Source organism: Bombina bombina, chromosome 5 (assembly GCF_027579735.1).
Source record: "Bombina bombina isolate aBomBom1 chromosome 5, aBomBom1.pri, whole genome shotgun sequence".
NCBI lineage: Eukaryota > Metazoa > Chordata > Amphibia > Anura > Bombinatoridae > Bombina > Bombina bombina.
Window position 1 is genome coordinate 21988848 of NC_069503.1, and position 15779 is coordinate 22004626.

Below are 15779 nucleotides of genomic sequence, written 5' to 3' on the forward strand. Positions count from 1 at the left end.
TGCTCAGTGTCACATGACTACACAGGTGTGTATTGCTCAGTGTCACATGACTACACAGATGATTATTGCTCAGTGTCACATGACTACATAGATGTGTATTGCTCAGTGCCACATGACTGCATAGATGTGTATGCCTCAGTGTCACATGACTACACAGATGTGTATGCCTCAGTGTCACATGACTACACAGATGTGTATGCCTCAGTGTCACATGACTACACAGATGTGTATTGCTCAGTGTCACATGACTACACAGATGTGTATTGCTCAGTGTCACATGACTACACAGATGTGTATTGCTCAGTGTCACATGACTACAGAGTCCTGCCTACCCTACAGGCATAGGTTTATTTTACCTATGTAAAACCCAGAGTGTTTCTTTGTCCTTCTAATATTTGTTTCTTACATTAGCAACAATAGAGCTGTTTATTATAACATGTCCAAGACATAAAATATTTCTTAGTGTATTAAAATCAAAACCACTTCTTGACAGCTGATACTTTGTCTTCTTATATTGCTAATTTTATGTATCTTGACAAACACAATAAATTATTATTATTTATTTATAAAGCACCAACAAATTTAACAATGCTGTGCATGGGTACAGAAGATAAAAGTACAACAATGATACACCTAGGTAGCGCTTGCTGATTGGTGGCTACCTGTAGCCACCAATCAGCAAGCACTATCCAGTGTGCTGAATCTAAAATAGGCCGGCTTCTAAGCTTTACATTCCTGCTTTTCAAATAAAAATAGCAAGAAAACAAAGACAAATTTATAATAGGAGTAAATTAGAAAGTTGCTTAAATCGTTGCTCTATCTGAACCATGAAAAAGAAAATTTGGGTTTAGTGTCCCTTTAATTTAAAATCATATCACAGACATAACAGTTTACATAGAACAAAATATATCTATAATTCTATATAACGTAACACAATGTTGCACATTTAACCTTAAACAACGTAATTACAAGACACTTATGTTGCGCTGCTACAGAATTAAACATGAAAATAAACTTCTTCTATAGCCAAACACCACCCCTGATTTGCCTTATTTGGAGTCTGCGCTTTAGCCAACAGACGACAAGGCTAGTCACAGTCATTAGGTCAGTATAAAGTGCAAAGTCAGCAAGTGCATTTCAACTTCGGTGGGGGGGCACAAATTTCTGAGCTTAATTACAAAAGGGGCAAAATAAAGAAAGGAAATATATTTTGTTTTACTGCATGTAACTAAATATTGTAGATCAGGGTATTTACTGTCCCTTTAACGTTGACAAATACAATATATAGTTTATTACTTTACAATCCTTACACAATACCTTTTACTAGAAGTAGTTTTGTAAAGTAACAAGAGATATAAAGCAAACACAATATTATCTGAGAATACACAGATAAGGGAGAATGCGACAATCAGCACAAGGTGCTGTGTAACTGGAAGGAATAGGTGCTGGGGGAGGTAAGAGATAGGGAAGGATAATGTATAGGGGAGTACAGAGGCAGTAAATGACATTAGACTGCAGACCAGCTACAAACACACTGTACACAATGGGCTCACTTTATCAAGGCTACCAGATAGGGAACCTGTCCACATGCATTAGTGCTGATCAGGCAGCAGTTAAAGGGACATGAAACACACAAAAAAAAGGTTCATGATTCTGATAGAGAATACAATTTTAAATAACTTTCCAATTTTCTTCTATTATTTAATTTGCTTCCTTCTCTTGTTATCCTTTGCTGAAAGGTTTATCTATGAAAGATCAGGAGCAACAAAGAACCTAGGTTCTAGTTGCTTATTGGGGGTCGGTAGCTGCTTAGATGCCTAAGATACAGGCTTCTAAGCAGCATGCTCTCATTTCCCTATATTGTCCATTGTTAATGTAATAAAAAGTTAATAAAAATGTGCGTGACGTCACTGGGCGAACCGTGAACCCCCCGATGCCTCTAACTATTCAGGCCAGATCGCCGGGGTGGGAGTCGGTGGGAGCCCCCAGATTGCCTGTGAACTGCACCTTCTGAGCAGGAGTGGTGCTTGTATCCTGATTCTCTAGTCACATGTAGCATACGTGCATATGCCGCTAAAGCACGAATACCTTTTACTAATGGAAATATATTGCCAAAATGTTTCTATTTAAAACTGAAAACGCACATTTCAATTTCGACCTTTCTATTCCTAGAACTCCGTGGAATTGCGAAGTCTGCAGTTTTCCGTCTCTGTAAAGTAACAGCTGCTGCATAGTTGGAACCGAAAAAATTAAAATCTCCTCTAAACGTAGGTGTGAAACTCAGACCTATGCTAATTGGTTCAGATATGGATTCACTTGCCATTGGCCGTATGAAACATCAATCAAAAGAAATGTTGACGTAAATATATTATTTATTTGTATCCCAAACATAAGGTGAGCAGGACGGCCGAAACGCGTAGATTACTTCACCAAGCTGTGGGTTATTAGAAGCATTTTTGCTAATAGATGTATATTAAAAAAGTGCTTTTATTAAAAACAAATGCATCTATGTGGATTCCAATTTTGGCTGGAATGTCCCTTTAAATACTGAAGCTATAGGGGGCGTGGCTAACAGTCAGAGGAGCAGGACGTGCATTTAATGAGCTCCAGTGTTTTTACAGATAATTACTGGTTATAAAGCATTATTGCTTCTGAAACTTATACATCAGAGAGACTGAACACTTGAGGACACAAAGCTTGTGTTTGGATGACCAGCACGGAGTGAAGATTGGTGCCGCAGCACTTGCTGTTTCAAAGCATGCATGCTGTTTTCAATTAACCAATCAGCCAATCAGATTGAACTTGAATCTGATTGGCTGATTCAATCAGCCAATCAGATTTTTCTACCTTAATTCATCTTGGATGACGTCATTTAAAGGAACCTCATTCGTCGGGAAGTCGTCGTGCCGGAAGGATGCTCCGCGGCGGAGGAGCGAAGTAAGAAGATTGAAGATGCCGATTTGCTTGAAGACTTCGCCGATGGAAGAAGACTTCACTGCCGCTTGCTGGAACACATCGATCGGATGAGGAGTTCTGCCCGGCGGGGTGAATACAAGGTAGGGAGATCTTCAGTGGGGGTAGTGTTAGTTTTATTTAAGGGGGGTTTGGGTTAGATTAGGGGTATGTGGGTGGTGGGTTGTAATGTTGGGGGGTGGTATTGTGGGTTTTTATGCAGGCAAAAGAGCTGATTTCTTTGGGGCATGCCCCCACAAAAGGCCCTTTTAAGGGCTGGTAAGGTAAAAGAGCTTTGAACTTGTTTTAATTTAGAATAGGGTAGGGGATTTTTTTATTTTGGGGGTTTATTATTTTATTAGGGGGCTTAGAATAGGTGTAATTAGCTTAAAAATCTTGTAATCTTTTTTTTATTTTTTGTAATTTAGTGTTTGTTTTTTTTTGTAATTTAGTTTAGTTAATTTAATTGTATTTTTAGATAGATGTTTGTAGTTTATTTAATTTATTGATAGTGTAGGTGTATTTGTAACTTAGGTTAGGATTTATTTTACAGGTAATTGGGTAATTATTTTAACTAGGTAGCTATTAAATAGTTCATAACTATTTAATAGCTATTATACCTAGTTAAAATAATTAACAATTTACCTGTAAAATAAATATAAACCCTAACATAGCTATAATGTAATTATTAATTACATTGTAGCTATCTTAGGGTTTATTTTATAGGTAAGTATTTAGATTTAAATAGGAATATTTTAGTTTATAATATGAATTAGATTTATTTAATAAGAATTTAGTTAGGGGTGTTAGGGTTAGATAGAGTTAATAGAGTTTATATAAATACTATAGTAACTATATTAACCCTAATATAATTAGGGTTAATATAGTTAATATATATATAATGTAATAACTATATTAACTATAATATACTTAGGGTTAATATAGATAATACAGCTGGCGGCGGGGTAGGTAGATTAAATTAGGGGTTAATAATTTTAATATAGATTGCGGCGGTGTAAGGGGTTCACATTAGGGGATAGATCAGTTAGATGGTGGCGGTTTTAGGGGTTCACATTAGGGGATAGATCAGTTAGATGGTGGCGGTTTTAGGGGCTCACAGTAGGGGGTTAGTTTATGTAGATGGCGGCGGTTTAGGGGTTAAATACTTTATTAGGGATTGCGGCGGGGGATCGCGGTTGACAGGGAGATAGACATTGCGCATGCGTTAGGTTTATTTTAGCAGCCAGTTTAGGGAGTTACGGGGCTCCAATAGTCAGCGTAAGGCTTCTTACGGCTGCTTTTTGTGGCGAGGTGAAAATGGAGTAAGATTTCTCCATTTTCGCCACGTAAGTCCTTACGCTGTATATTGGATACCAAATTGCGCGGGTTTGGTATACCTGCCTATGGCCCAAAAAACTACGGGCGACGGCAGAAATATACTCGCGTAACTTCTAGGTTACGCCGTATATAGGATACCAAACCCGCGCAAATATTGGCGTCGCCGACTTTTGCGGGCGACGATTTTTATCGGATCGACCCCATGAAAGGTAATCCCATTCCCAAGGAGATGCTGATGGCTAGAATTGGAGTTATACCAAAACCGGGAAAAAATAAACAACATTGCCAAAACTATAGACCAATTTCCCTAATAAACCAGGATATTAAGATTCTAACTAAAATTCTTGCCAATCGCCTAAACCCCATCCTCAAGCGATTAATACACGCCGATCAGGTAGGTTAATTTAATTAATGTGGCCACTGTTTCAGCAACGCCTTCTCTGTTCCTATCTTTAGATGCAGAGAAGGCATTCGATAGGGTGGGATGGGACTATATGTTTGCGGTCTTGAAAAAAATTGGAATCCAGGGCAACTTCTGTGAGGCCCTGTCTACCCTTTACTCCTCCCCTACTGCCTTTGTTAAACTTGCAGGCTACCAATCCAACCCGATATATATCAAGAAAGGTACAAGACAGGGATGTCCCCTCTCACCCCTCCTGTTTGCTTTATGCATAGAGCCCCTAACAGTCAAAATCAGAGAAGATATAAATATCTCGGGAATAAGTGCAGGACATAATGAATACAAAATATCGCTCTTTGTGGACGATATTTTGTCGTTAACTAAACCCCTCTTGTCATTACCTCCCCTGTACGCCATTATACATGATTTTGGAAACTTGTCAGGGTACAAGGTAAATCAAGATAAGTGCGAGGCTCTAGGTATTAAATTGCCCCTTCATACAAAAAAAACTCATGGAACTAAATTTTTCATTTAAATGGGTATCTAAAACACTTAAATATCTAGGGATCAATCTCCCAGTGGATATTTACACATTATACCAGTCTAACTATATCCCTATGTTTAAACATGTTAGAAGCCTTATTGCAAAATGGTCTAAATGGGATCTCCTTATTTGGGAGAATGGTCTCCCCAAAAATGACTTTATTGCCGAAGCTGCTTTATTTGTTCCGATCACTACCTGTCTCGATACCGTTATCAGAATTAAATGCTTTGCAGGGAGACATGCTGTGATTCATTTGGCAAGGCAAAAAAGCTAGAATAAATAAAAAGAACTTATGCGCTCATAGAGGATGCGGGGGTGTGGGAGTGCCAGATTTGGTTGCCTACTATCAAGCAGCTAGACTAGCTCAAACATCGAAGTGGTTCAGAGATGATCAGGGCACCATGGGTAACTATTGAGGCAGATGTTTTAGAAACTGCACACATACCAAGCCTACTAAGGGCTCCCAAAAGCTTTAAACACCCGTTGCAAAGTAAATTAATAACAATTTCCCATACCCTGTATATTTGGAAAAAGCTGAACGCAAAATATAAGCTTATTCAGAATAAATCCAGGGCTACCCCGCTAGTTATTCCACTGTCCTCTATCAGTTCAATAGTACAGCAGAAATGGGCCAATAAGGGCCTATATAGAATAGCGGATGTTTTGATAGACACTAAAGTAATGTCCTACCTCCAATACAAGGAGTTAGACCCTGATGATAGGAATATATGGTTCCATTACCTGCAATTGACGTCAAGAGTCCAAGAAATTTCTGGTAACCTTAGGTTCCCGCTCACTAATTCCTTTGAGTCACTGTGCTTAAATAGAGAACGTACCTCAGGCTTGATTGCGGCTTATATAGATTCCTTAAAGATAAACATTCACTGACTAAATCCTCACTTATGATGAAATGGGAACGTGATCTAGGCGAAACCTGGAGCCGTGAAACCTGGTTTGATAACTTAAATAGAGGCCTTTCATTCTCACAGAATGCTATGCTCAAAGAAAATTATATAAAGGTGGCGTTCAGGTGGTACCTCCATCCAACCAAATTTGCTGAAGGGGAAAACCAATCCCAACATTTATGCTATAGAAACTGTGGGGAGAGGGGATCATTTATCCATATGTGGTGGCATTGCCCTAGAGTAAGCAAAGTCTGGTCTCTAACTTGTTAAGCTCAATCTTCCAAACACAGATTATACTCAAACCTGAACACGCTTTATTGCACTTCAAGATACCACAAATATCGAATAGATTCCATAAGCTGGTGATGATCATTTGCACAATAGTAAGAATCTGTCTAGCTCAACATTGGAAAACCATCCCGCCAGACTTCCCAGTTATTTATAAAAAAATAACCCATCCTTATAATATGGTTGCTGAATCCCTGGATACTAGAGACAGCTTTATCGCACAGTGGGAACCATTTATTATGTATCATGAGAGCAGAAATAGAAGTGGAAACTAGTTTATATTGTTCATCAACTCTTGGGTTTGCGGGGGAGGGACCTTTAGAAAAATCTCAGTTAACCTGTATATATAAATTGTGAGATTCGCAATGTATAAATGATGTATGAATAGAGACTTCAAGCTTGACTTGACGCTAGGACTTGATATACCTGATGTGACCAACTCGGACAACTTTTGATTTAGTTTATACTGGTAACTTATATGCTGTAATTTTACTTACTGGAAAACTTCAATAAAATTATTTTCAATTAAATACTGAAGCTATAAGTGTAAAGGTGCAGTTTCTATAAAGTAGTTACAAGGAAGTAACTGGCATCGTTGCACTGGCCCCTCAGTTCCATCCTATCTCTTCTGCTGAGGACAAATAGGAACAGTTATAAGACAGGCAATAAAAGAGAATGTGCAAACAAGCCTGTGTGGAAACTCTGTTAAATAATTACTATAAATCCTATATTGCACATAACACGGTTTGCAAAATCTCTTGTAATTTGTGTTTCTGTCCCTAATTGGCTAGTCCTAAGTGTCCTCAGCAGGAAAGATAAAGGGGAACACAAGTTTAAACATGGAGGTGCTATTTTAAAAAAATTCAGTTAAATTACAGGGAAAGGGGCAAAATAAATGACACTATATTGCAAAGTTTTTTAAGCTACACATGAAACATTTTATATTAACATCTCATTCTGTTTAAAAGGGACAGTCTAGTCAAAATAAAACTTCCATGATTCAGATAGGGCATGCAATTGTTATCAACTTTCAAATTTACTTTTATCATCAAATTTGCTTTGTTCCCTTGGTGGTATTTTTGAAAAGCTAAACCTAGCTAGGCTCAAACGGATTTCTAAACCGTTGAAAACCGCCTCTTAGCTCAGAGCATTTTGAAAAATGTTCAGTTAGACAGCGCTAGTTCATGTGTGTCATACAGATAACATTGTGCTCACTCCCGTGGAGTTTAGGAGTCTGCACTGATTGGCTAAACTGCAAGTCTATCAAAAGCACAGAGATATTGGGGCAGTCTGCAGAGGCGTAGATACAAGGTAATCCCAGAGATAAAAAGTATATTAATATAACTGAGATAAGGAGCAGTCTGCAGAGGCTTAGATACAAGGTAATCACAGAGGTAAAATGTATATTAATATAACTGAGGTAAGGAGCAGTCTGCAGAGGCTTAGATACAAGGTAATCACAGAAGTAAAAAGTATATTAATATAACTGAGATAAGGAGCAGTCTGCAGAAGATTAGATACAAGGTAATCACAGAGGTAAAAAAGTATATTAATATAACTGAGATAAGGGGCAGTATGCAGAGGCTTAGATACAAGGTAATCACAGAGGTAAAATGTATATTAATATAACTGAGGTAAGGAGCAGTCTGCAGAGGCTTAGATACAAGGTAATCACAGAGGTAAAATGTATATTAATATAACTGAGGTAAGGAGCAGTCTGCAGAGGCTTAGATACAAGGTAATCACAGAGGTAAAAAGTATATTAATATAACTGAGATAAGGAGCAGTCTGCAGAAGATTAGATACAAGGTAATCACAGAGGTAAAAAGTATATTAATATAACTGAGATAAGGGGCAGTCTGCAGAGGCTTAGATACAAGGTAATCACAGAGGTTAAAAGTATATTAATATAACAGATAAGGAGCAGTCTGCAGAGGCTTAGATACAAGGTAATCACAGAGGTAAAAAGTATATTAATATAACTGAGATAAGGGGCAGTCTGCAGAGGCTTAGATACAAGGTAATCACAGAGGTAAAATGTATATTAATATAACTGAGATAAGGGGCAGTCTGCAGAGGCTTAGATACAAGGTAATCACAGAGGTAAAAAGTATATTATATAACTGAGATAAGGGGCAGTCTGCAGAGGCTTAGATACAAGGTAATCACAGAGGTAAAATGCATATTAATATAACTGTGCTGGTTATGTAAAACTGGGGAATGGGTAATAAAGAGATTATCTATCTTTTTAAACAATACAAATTCTGGTGTAGATTGTCCCTTTAATATCCCTTTCAGTGTGTGGCCGCTATATTAGCTGTTTATATCTTCCCCTAATTCTCCTCAGCAAATGAGATAAACTGAGGTTCTAATATAGCGGTGCTCATCACTATATAGAAACTAAAAACAAACATACCTAGAATATTCAAGCAATTAAAAGGACACTAAACAATCATGCACGTCCCACATGAGAGCTGCCATATTGTAACCTAAGTCACACTGCAGGTATGTGACATGTGCAAACACGTCAGCACTAAAATGTAGAGACACCCAGAGAACAACACGGTGCCACCCATGGGAATAACCTCAGCACTATGTTTATAAAAATTATTTAGTGTTTAAAGGGATAGAAAGGACACAATTGAAAAGTGCAAGGAGGCCTTGTTGCAATATATTTCCATTAATAAAAAGGCTTCTAGTGTTTTTCTGTGGCATACGCACATATCCGTGAGGGCTCGTGCCCCAGTATTCAAGCTCAGAGAGCTGCAGATTGTGTGCATCATTTGTGTCATAGAAGCCACCACTGACTCTTTGAGAAGGAGTTTGTTTACTGGTGCACGAGCCCTCAGGGGATACGCACGTATGCCACAGGAAAGCAAGAATACGGACAGAATACACCATATTCATCTTAAAGTCTTACCTTAGATTAGGCTGCAAATAGCCCCCTGCCCCCTGTCTATATCATGCAGTAGGAACAGTAAAACAGTTATTTTATGACGACTATTGTTTCTGGCCAGTTTGGAATGGCTGCCAAGCTCCTCCCACTGATGACATCACAATCTGGGCTGCAGCTATGCACTCTGCTGAATAGCATTGACAGTCTGTTGAACACAACTAGTGAGCCTTTTGTGATTGAATGCCTTATGCAGCCCAGATTGTGATGTCATCAGTGGGCGGAGCTCGGCAGCCATTTCAGACTCGCCAGAAACAATATTCATAATAAAATAACTTTTTTACCGTTCCTGCTGCCTTATATAGAAAAGGTGCATGAGGCTATTTGCAGCTTAATCTAAGGTGACCAAGGTGTAGCCTGTCCCTATAATTTCTCTTTAACAACACATTATTCCCCGGCTAATCTTTGCTTTAACACATCATTAGATTTAACATTGGGTTTTTTACAATTTCATGTCTCATTAAAGGGACAGTAAAGACAAAATTAAAAACTTACATTTTAAACAACTTTCATATTTACTTTTATTATCAAGTTCTCTGGGTATCCTTTGTTAAACAATAATCCTAGGTGAGCTCACGAGCGTGCACATGTCTTTAGTAATCAACCAGTAGTATTTGCCACATTCTTCATAGCCATGTCATACATAGTTACAAACACTGCTGCCATAGACTGCAAGACACGTGCACACTCCTCCTGAGCTCCTATCAGTCTACCTAGGTTTAAAAAGGGACGACATTAAACACTTTGAGATGGCGATAATATAAAATGATAAATTGTGTAAATAAAAAAATCTCTGCAATATACTTTATTTATTTTGTCCCCTTTTCCGGTAATTCCATTCTGAAGTTGTGAGCTTTTCAGTATCTGTTAGAAATGGAAGTGCAGAACACTTTTATATTCCTCACAGCCATTGGCTGCACACTCTAGTGACCTATTTATAACTGTCTCTAATTGGTCACAGCAGAGAAGGTAACCTAAGTTACAACATGTCAGCTCCCACTAAAACGTTACACTTATTTTGTCACTATTTAAACAACTAATGAAACTACCTTATTCTCAGACTAATCTTTTATTTAGCAGCACCACTCTATCTAGCATCTGTTTAGTGCTTTATGTCCCTTTAATCTTCAACAAAAAGGTACCAAGAGAGCAAAGCAAATTAGATATTAGAAGTAAAATGCAAATCTGCTGCCCTGTCTGACTCACAATAGTTTAGGCGTCACATCCTGAGGCCATAGGCAGCGGCTGAATGGGCGCGGTGACCACACACATGCGCTGCCTGCAATACCAGTAAAGCTGGTTTCAAATGTACATTTGAGAGATGGGGGTGAGACAGAGAGAACAAGAGAAAGCGACATATTGTATTGCTCAATGGGCTTTAAAGTGAATGTATATTTTGATGCTAAAGTGCCCAGTGTTTTAAAAAATTTGATTAAAGGGACACTGAACCCAATTTTTTTCTTTCGTGATTCAGATAGAGCATGCAATTTTAAGCAACTTTCTAATTTACTCCTATTATCAATTTTTCTTCGTTCTCTTGCTATCTTTATTTGAAAAAGGCATCTAAACTTTTTTTGAGTTCAGAACTCAGGATAGCACTTTTTTTATTGGTGGATTAATTTATCCACCAATCAGCAAGGACAAACCAGGTTGTTCACCAAAAATGGGCCGGCATCTAAACTTCCATTCTTGCATTTCAAATAAAGATACCAAGAGAAATAAGAAAATTTGATAATAGGAGTAAATTAAAAAATTGCTTAAAATGTCATGCTCTATCTGAATCACAAAAGAAAAAATTTGGGTTCAGTGTCCCTTTAAAAACAGGGGCACTTTAATTCATCAAAATTTACATTTCACTCGTGTTGTGAAAATACCTTTTAATCTTAACAGTCGCTCCAGCTTCCTCCGGTCGTTACAAGCCATTTTTTACGTCAGAAATGATGGATAGGTCATCCTCCAATCACGGCGCTCCCCCCCCCCCCCCCCCCCGGGGAATCAGTGTCTGATTCAATGCTGTGATTGGAGGAAGCTGAATTCCTCATTTCAGACCCAGGAAGAGGCTCCTGACAGAAAAGTTTCTTTACTAAGTTTAACTTATATATAATAATTTAGCAGCGAATACTATAGTTTAAGTTAGTTTAAGATGCCTTAGTTACAGTGGGTGGGCAGTGGGCCTTATTTTGCTTCAGGCCTGCAGCTGCTGAGCCTGAGCTTATTAGTTTAGTTTAAAATGTTAAACTAACTGTATATTAGTTAGTTAACTAAAATTACTAAATTAAATTTACACAACAGAGTTGAGATTACTATTAGAGAGTAGAGAGTCAGTGAGACAGACACCAGTGTGTGTGAGAAAAAAAAAGTTCATTTTGTGTTTTAACTTAACATTTAGAGTACTTAGGTAGAGTGGGAGTTCTCTCTTAAAACAATTGGCTTTAGTCAGTAAGTTTAGTGGAGTAATTTGGGAATAATAAAATAATTTTTTTGTCAGCAGATTAGAAGTTTTGCAAAAAATATATATTTTTTTTATTTTATTTTTTTTTTACAAATATAGAAAGCAGGTAACTGCTGTGCTGTACTACTAGTTGTTGACCGTTGACGGCTGTCACGGTTGTTTACCATTAAACATTAATACATTTAATTTAAGTATTTTAGCAGATTAATTAGCAGATTGCAATTAGAAGTTTTGAAAAAAAAAGAACAAAGTTTTTTTTCACAATAAAAGCAGTTAACTGCTGCGCTGCTTTTGATACTACTAGTTGTTGACCGTTGACGGCTGTCACGGTGGTTTACCATTAAACATTAATACATTTAATTTAAGTATTTTAGCAGATTAATTAGCAGATTGCAATTAGAAGTTTTGCAAAAAAAGAACAAAGTTTTTTTTCACAAAAAAAACAGTTAACTGCTGCGCTGCTTTTGATACTACTAGTTGTTGACCGTTGACGGCTGTCACGGTGGTTTACCATTAAACATTAATACATTTAATTTAAGTATTTTAGCAGATTAATTAGCAGATTGCAATTAGAAGTTTTGCAAAAAAAGAACAAAGTTTTTTTTCACAAAAAAAACAGTTAACTGCTGTGCTGCTGCTGATACTAAAATTAGGCAGTAAACCGGCATATTTAACATTTTATATTTTATATATAGTGAGCTATATTATTATAATTATTATAAGATATTACCTATTAGTTGTAGTTGATATTTTCTAACAGCTGCCTGCAATATATTTTATAACAACCAGCACCGCAAAACTACTTGCCGTTGCCTACTAGTGTTGTATATTTTCTAATAGCTGCAGAGCTACCTACCTACAAGTTATATATTACATAACAACCGCCAAACTATTAAACTATTACTGCAAGTTGAGTTGTATATTTTCTAATAGCTGCAGAGCTACCTACCTACAAGTTATATATTACATAACAACCGAAAAACTATTAAACTTTTAATATATTTTCTAACAGCTGCAGAGCTACCTACCTACAAGTTATATATTACATAACAACCGCCAAACTATTAAACTATTACTTCAAGTTGAGTTGTATATTTTCTAACAGCTGCAGAGCAGCAGAGCTACCTACCTACAAGTTATATATTACATAACAACCGCCAAACTATTAAACTATTACTTCAAGTTGAGTTGTATATTTTCTAACAGCTGCAGAGCTACCTACCTACAAGTTATATATTACATAACAACCGCCAAACTATTAAACTATTACTTCAAGTTGAGTTGTATATTTTCTAACAGCTGCAGAGCTACCTACCTACAAGTTATATATTAGATAACCGCCAAACTATTAAACTATTATTTCAAGTTGAGTTGTATATTTTCTAATAGCTGCAGAGCTACCTACCTACAAGTTATATATTACATAACAACCGCCAAACTATTAAACTATTACTGCAAGTTGAGTTGTATATTTTCGAATAGCTGCAGAGCTACCTACCTACAAGTTATATATTAGATAACAACCGCCAAACTATTAAACTATTACTTCAAGTTGAGTTGTATATTTTCTAACAGCTGCAGAGCAGCAGAGCTACCTACCTACAAGTTATATATTACATAACAACCGCCAAACTATTAAACTATTACTTCAAGTTGAGTTGTATATTTTCTAACAGCTGCAGAGCAGCAGAGCTACCTACCTACAAGTTATATATTAGATAAGAGCAAAGGACTGTTCTTTGTGTGTAAACTAACAGTTAAGATGGCACTTAGTAAAATTAGTGTGTCTGAGCTAAAGCAATTACATTTTTCAACGTTGCCCATTGAAAGAAAAATGGAAATTAAAATGCTCAGGCCAACACCTATGCTTAACCTTACCCAGGTGACAAAATGTAAAACTAGAGATTACAAAAGAGAATTCAAACCCGAGGTATATGATAAATATCCATGGATTTGTGGTTGTGAATTATCTAACAGGCTCTTTTGTTTTTATTGTCTCCTGTTTGCAAAACAAAGTGGGGATTCAAGCTGGGTGAGTTATGGGGTCGCCGATTTATCACATTTAAGTAAAAAAAACAATAAACATAATTGCTCCCAATCACCTTTAAACTCCACATTAGAGTTTAATTTGCTAGGAAGGGTTGATATTCGGCAACAACCTGACAGTGCATATCGTTTGAATATTAAAAGACATAATGAGCAAGTAACCAAAAATCGCTATGTTCTTTCCAAAATAATTAATTGTATTTTATTTTGTGGCGCATTTGAGCTTGCACTTCGAGGACATGACGAACGCGATGATTCATTAAATCCAGGCATTTTCAGAGGTCTTATAAACTTCTCAGCAGAGCTTGATGCATCTCTAACAGTAACAGCATCCACTTCAATATGGCGATAAAGCAGGAACGGAGTATTCGTCCAAATCACTATTTCGCCAGAGGGTAGCTGAGGTCAGTTTCTACGGAAGCCTTAGAGGGACAAAACACTTCAAGGTGATAGAGCAATGAGTGATGGAGCTTGAAAAAGACCCACTATGGGTTGAAACGCGTTGCTCTATCACCTTGAAGTGTTTTGTCCCTCTAAGGCTTCCGTAGAAACTGACCTCAGCTACCCTCTGGCGAAATAGCGATTTGGACGAATACTCAGTTCCTGCTTTATCGCCATATTGAAGTGGGTGCTGTTACTGTTAGGAGTCGTTTGCCACAGAGGGGAGGACCATACATCTCTTCACCGGTTTCGGTGTAAGTAAAAGTGAATACCTTTAATTGGTGTTTTTTATGCCGTTTGATCCGGTTCTTTATCTCATTCCAGCCTCATCTCGTGACTAAACGCTTGGCTTGTCGATTGAATTCATTCATACATTCTTCTGGAGACCACCTGTTCTCTCGTTTTTATTGTTTTTATCGTTAGTACTGTTTATATTCCAACTGCCTTATTGTATTTACCTTTGCAACATAGTCATAAATCATTGCTGCGATTTGTTTCACATTGTTGCAATTTGTATGCTACACTTTATATTTGCGCCTGATCAGCGCATGTGCAGTTCAGTATATGTATTTCATATTTTTTAATTGGTATTAAATTTATGCAGATTTTGCACATATAATTTTTATCTTGTTTATTTTTTCTTAGCCTTTAGGCTTCACCCAACTTATTATTTTTATTTTCATCTGAAGGGTCACATATATACACATTTCATTAGTTTCACTTATATAAAACAATTTTTTATGCACTATTGTCACCTATTTTAAGCTTTCACTAGCGCCTATGATCTAAGATTTTTTCTGGCTTTTTTATAACCAGAATTTTTCTTACACCCATTAATTAACCCCTTCACTAGCAGAGAGGCACAGCATGCATTAACCCCTTCACTAGCAGAGTGGCACAGTGTGCATTAACCCCTTCACTAGCAGAGTAGCACAGTGTGCATTAACCCCTTCACTAGCAGAGTGGCACAGTGTGCATTAACCCCTTCACTAGCAGAGTGGCACAGCGTGCATTAACCCCTTCACTAGCAAAGAGTTGTACAGTTTGCATTAACACCTTCACTAGCAGAGAGTGGCACAGTGTGCATTAACCCATTCACTAGCAGAGTAGCACAGTGTGCATTAACCCCTTCACTAGCAGAGTAGCACAGTGTGCATTAACCCCTTCACTAGCAGAGTAGCACAGTGTGCATTAACCCATTTACTAGCAGAGTAGCACAGTGTGCATTAACCCCTTCACTAGCAGAGTAGCACAGTGTGCATTAACCCCTTCACTAGCAGAGTAGCACAGTTTGCATTAACACCTTCACTAGCAGAGTAGCACAGTGTGCATTAACCCATTCACTAGCAGAGTAGCACAGTGTGCATTAACCCCTTCACTAGCAGAGTAGCACAGTGTGCATTAACCCCTTCACTAGCAGAGTAGCACAGTGTGCATTAACCCATTTACTAGCAGAGTAG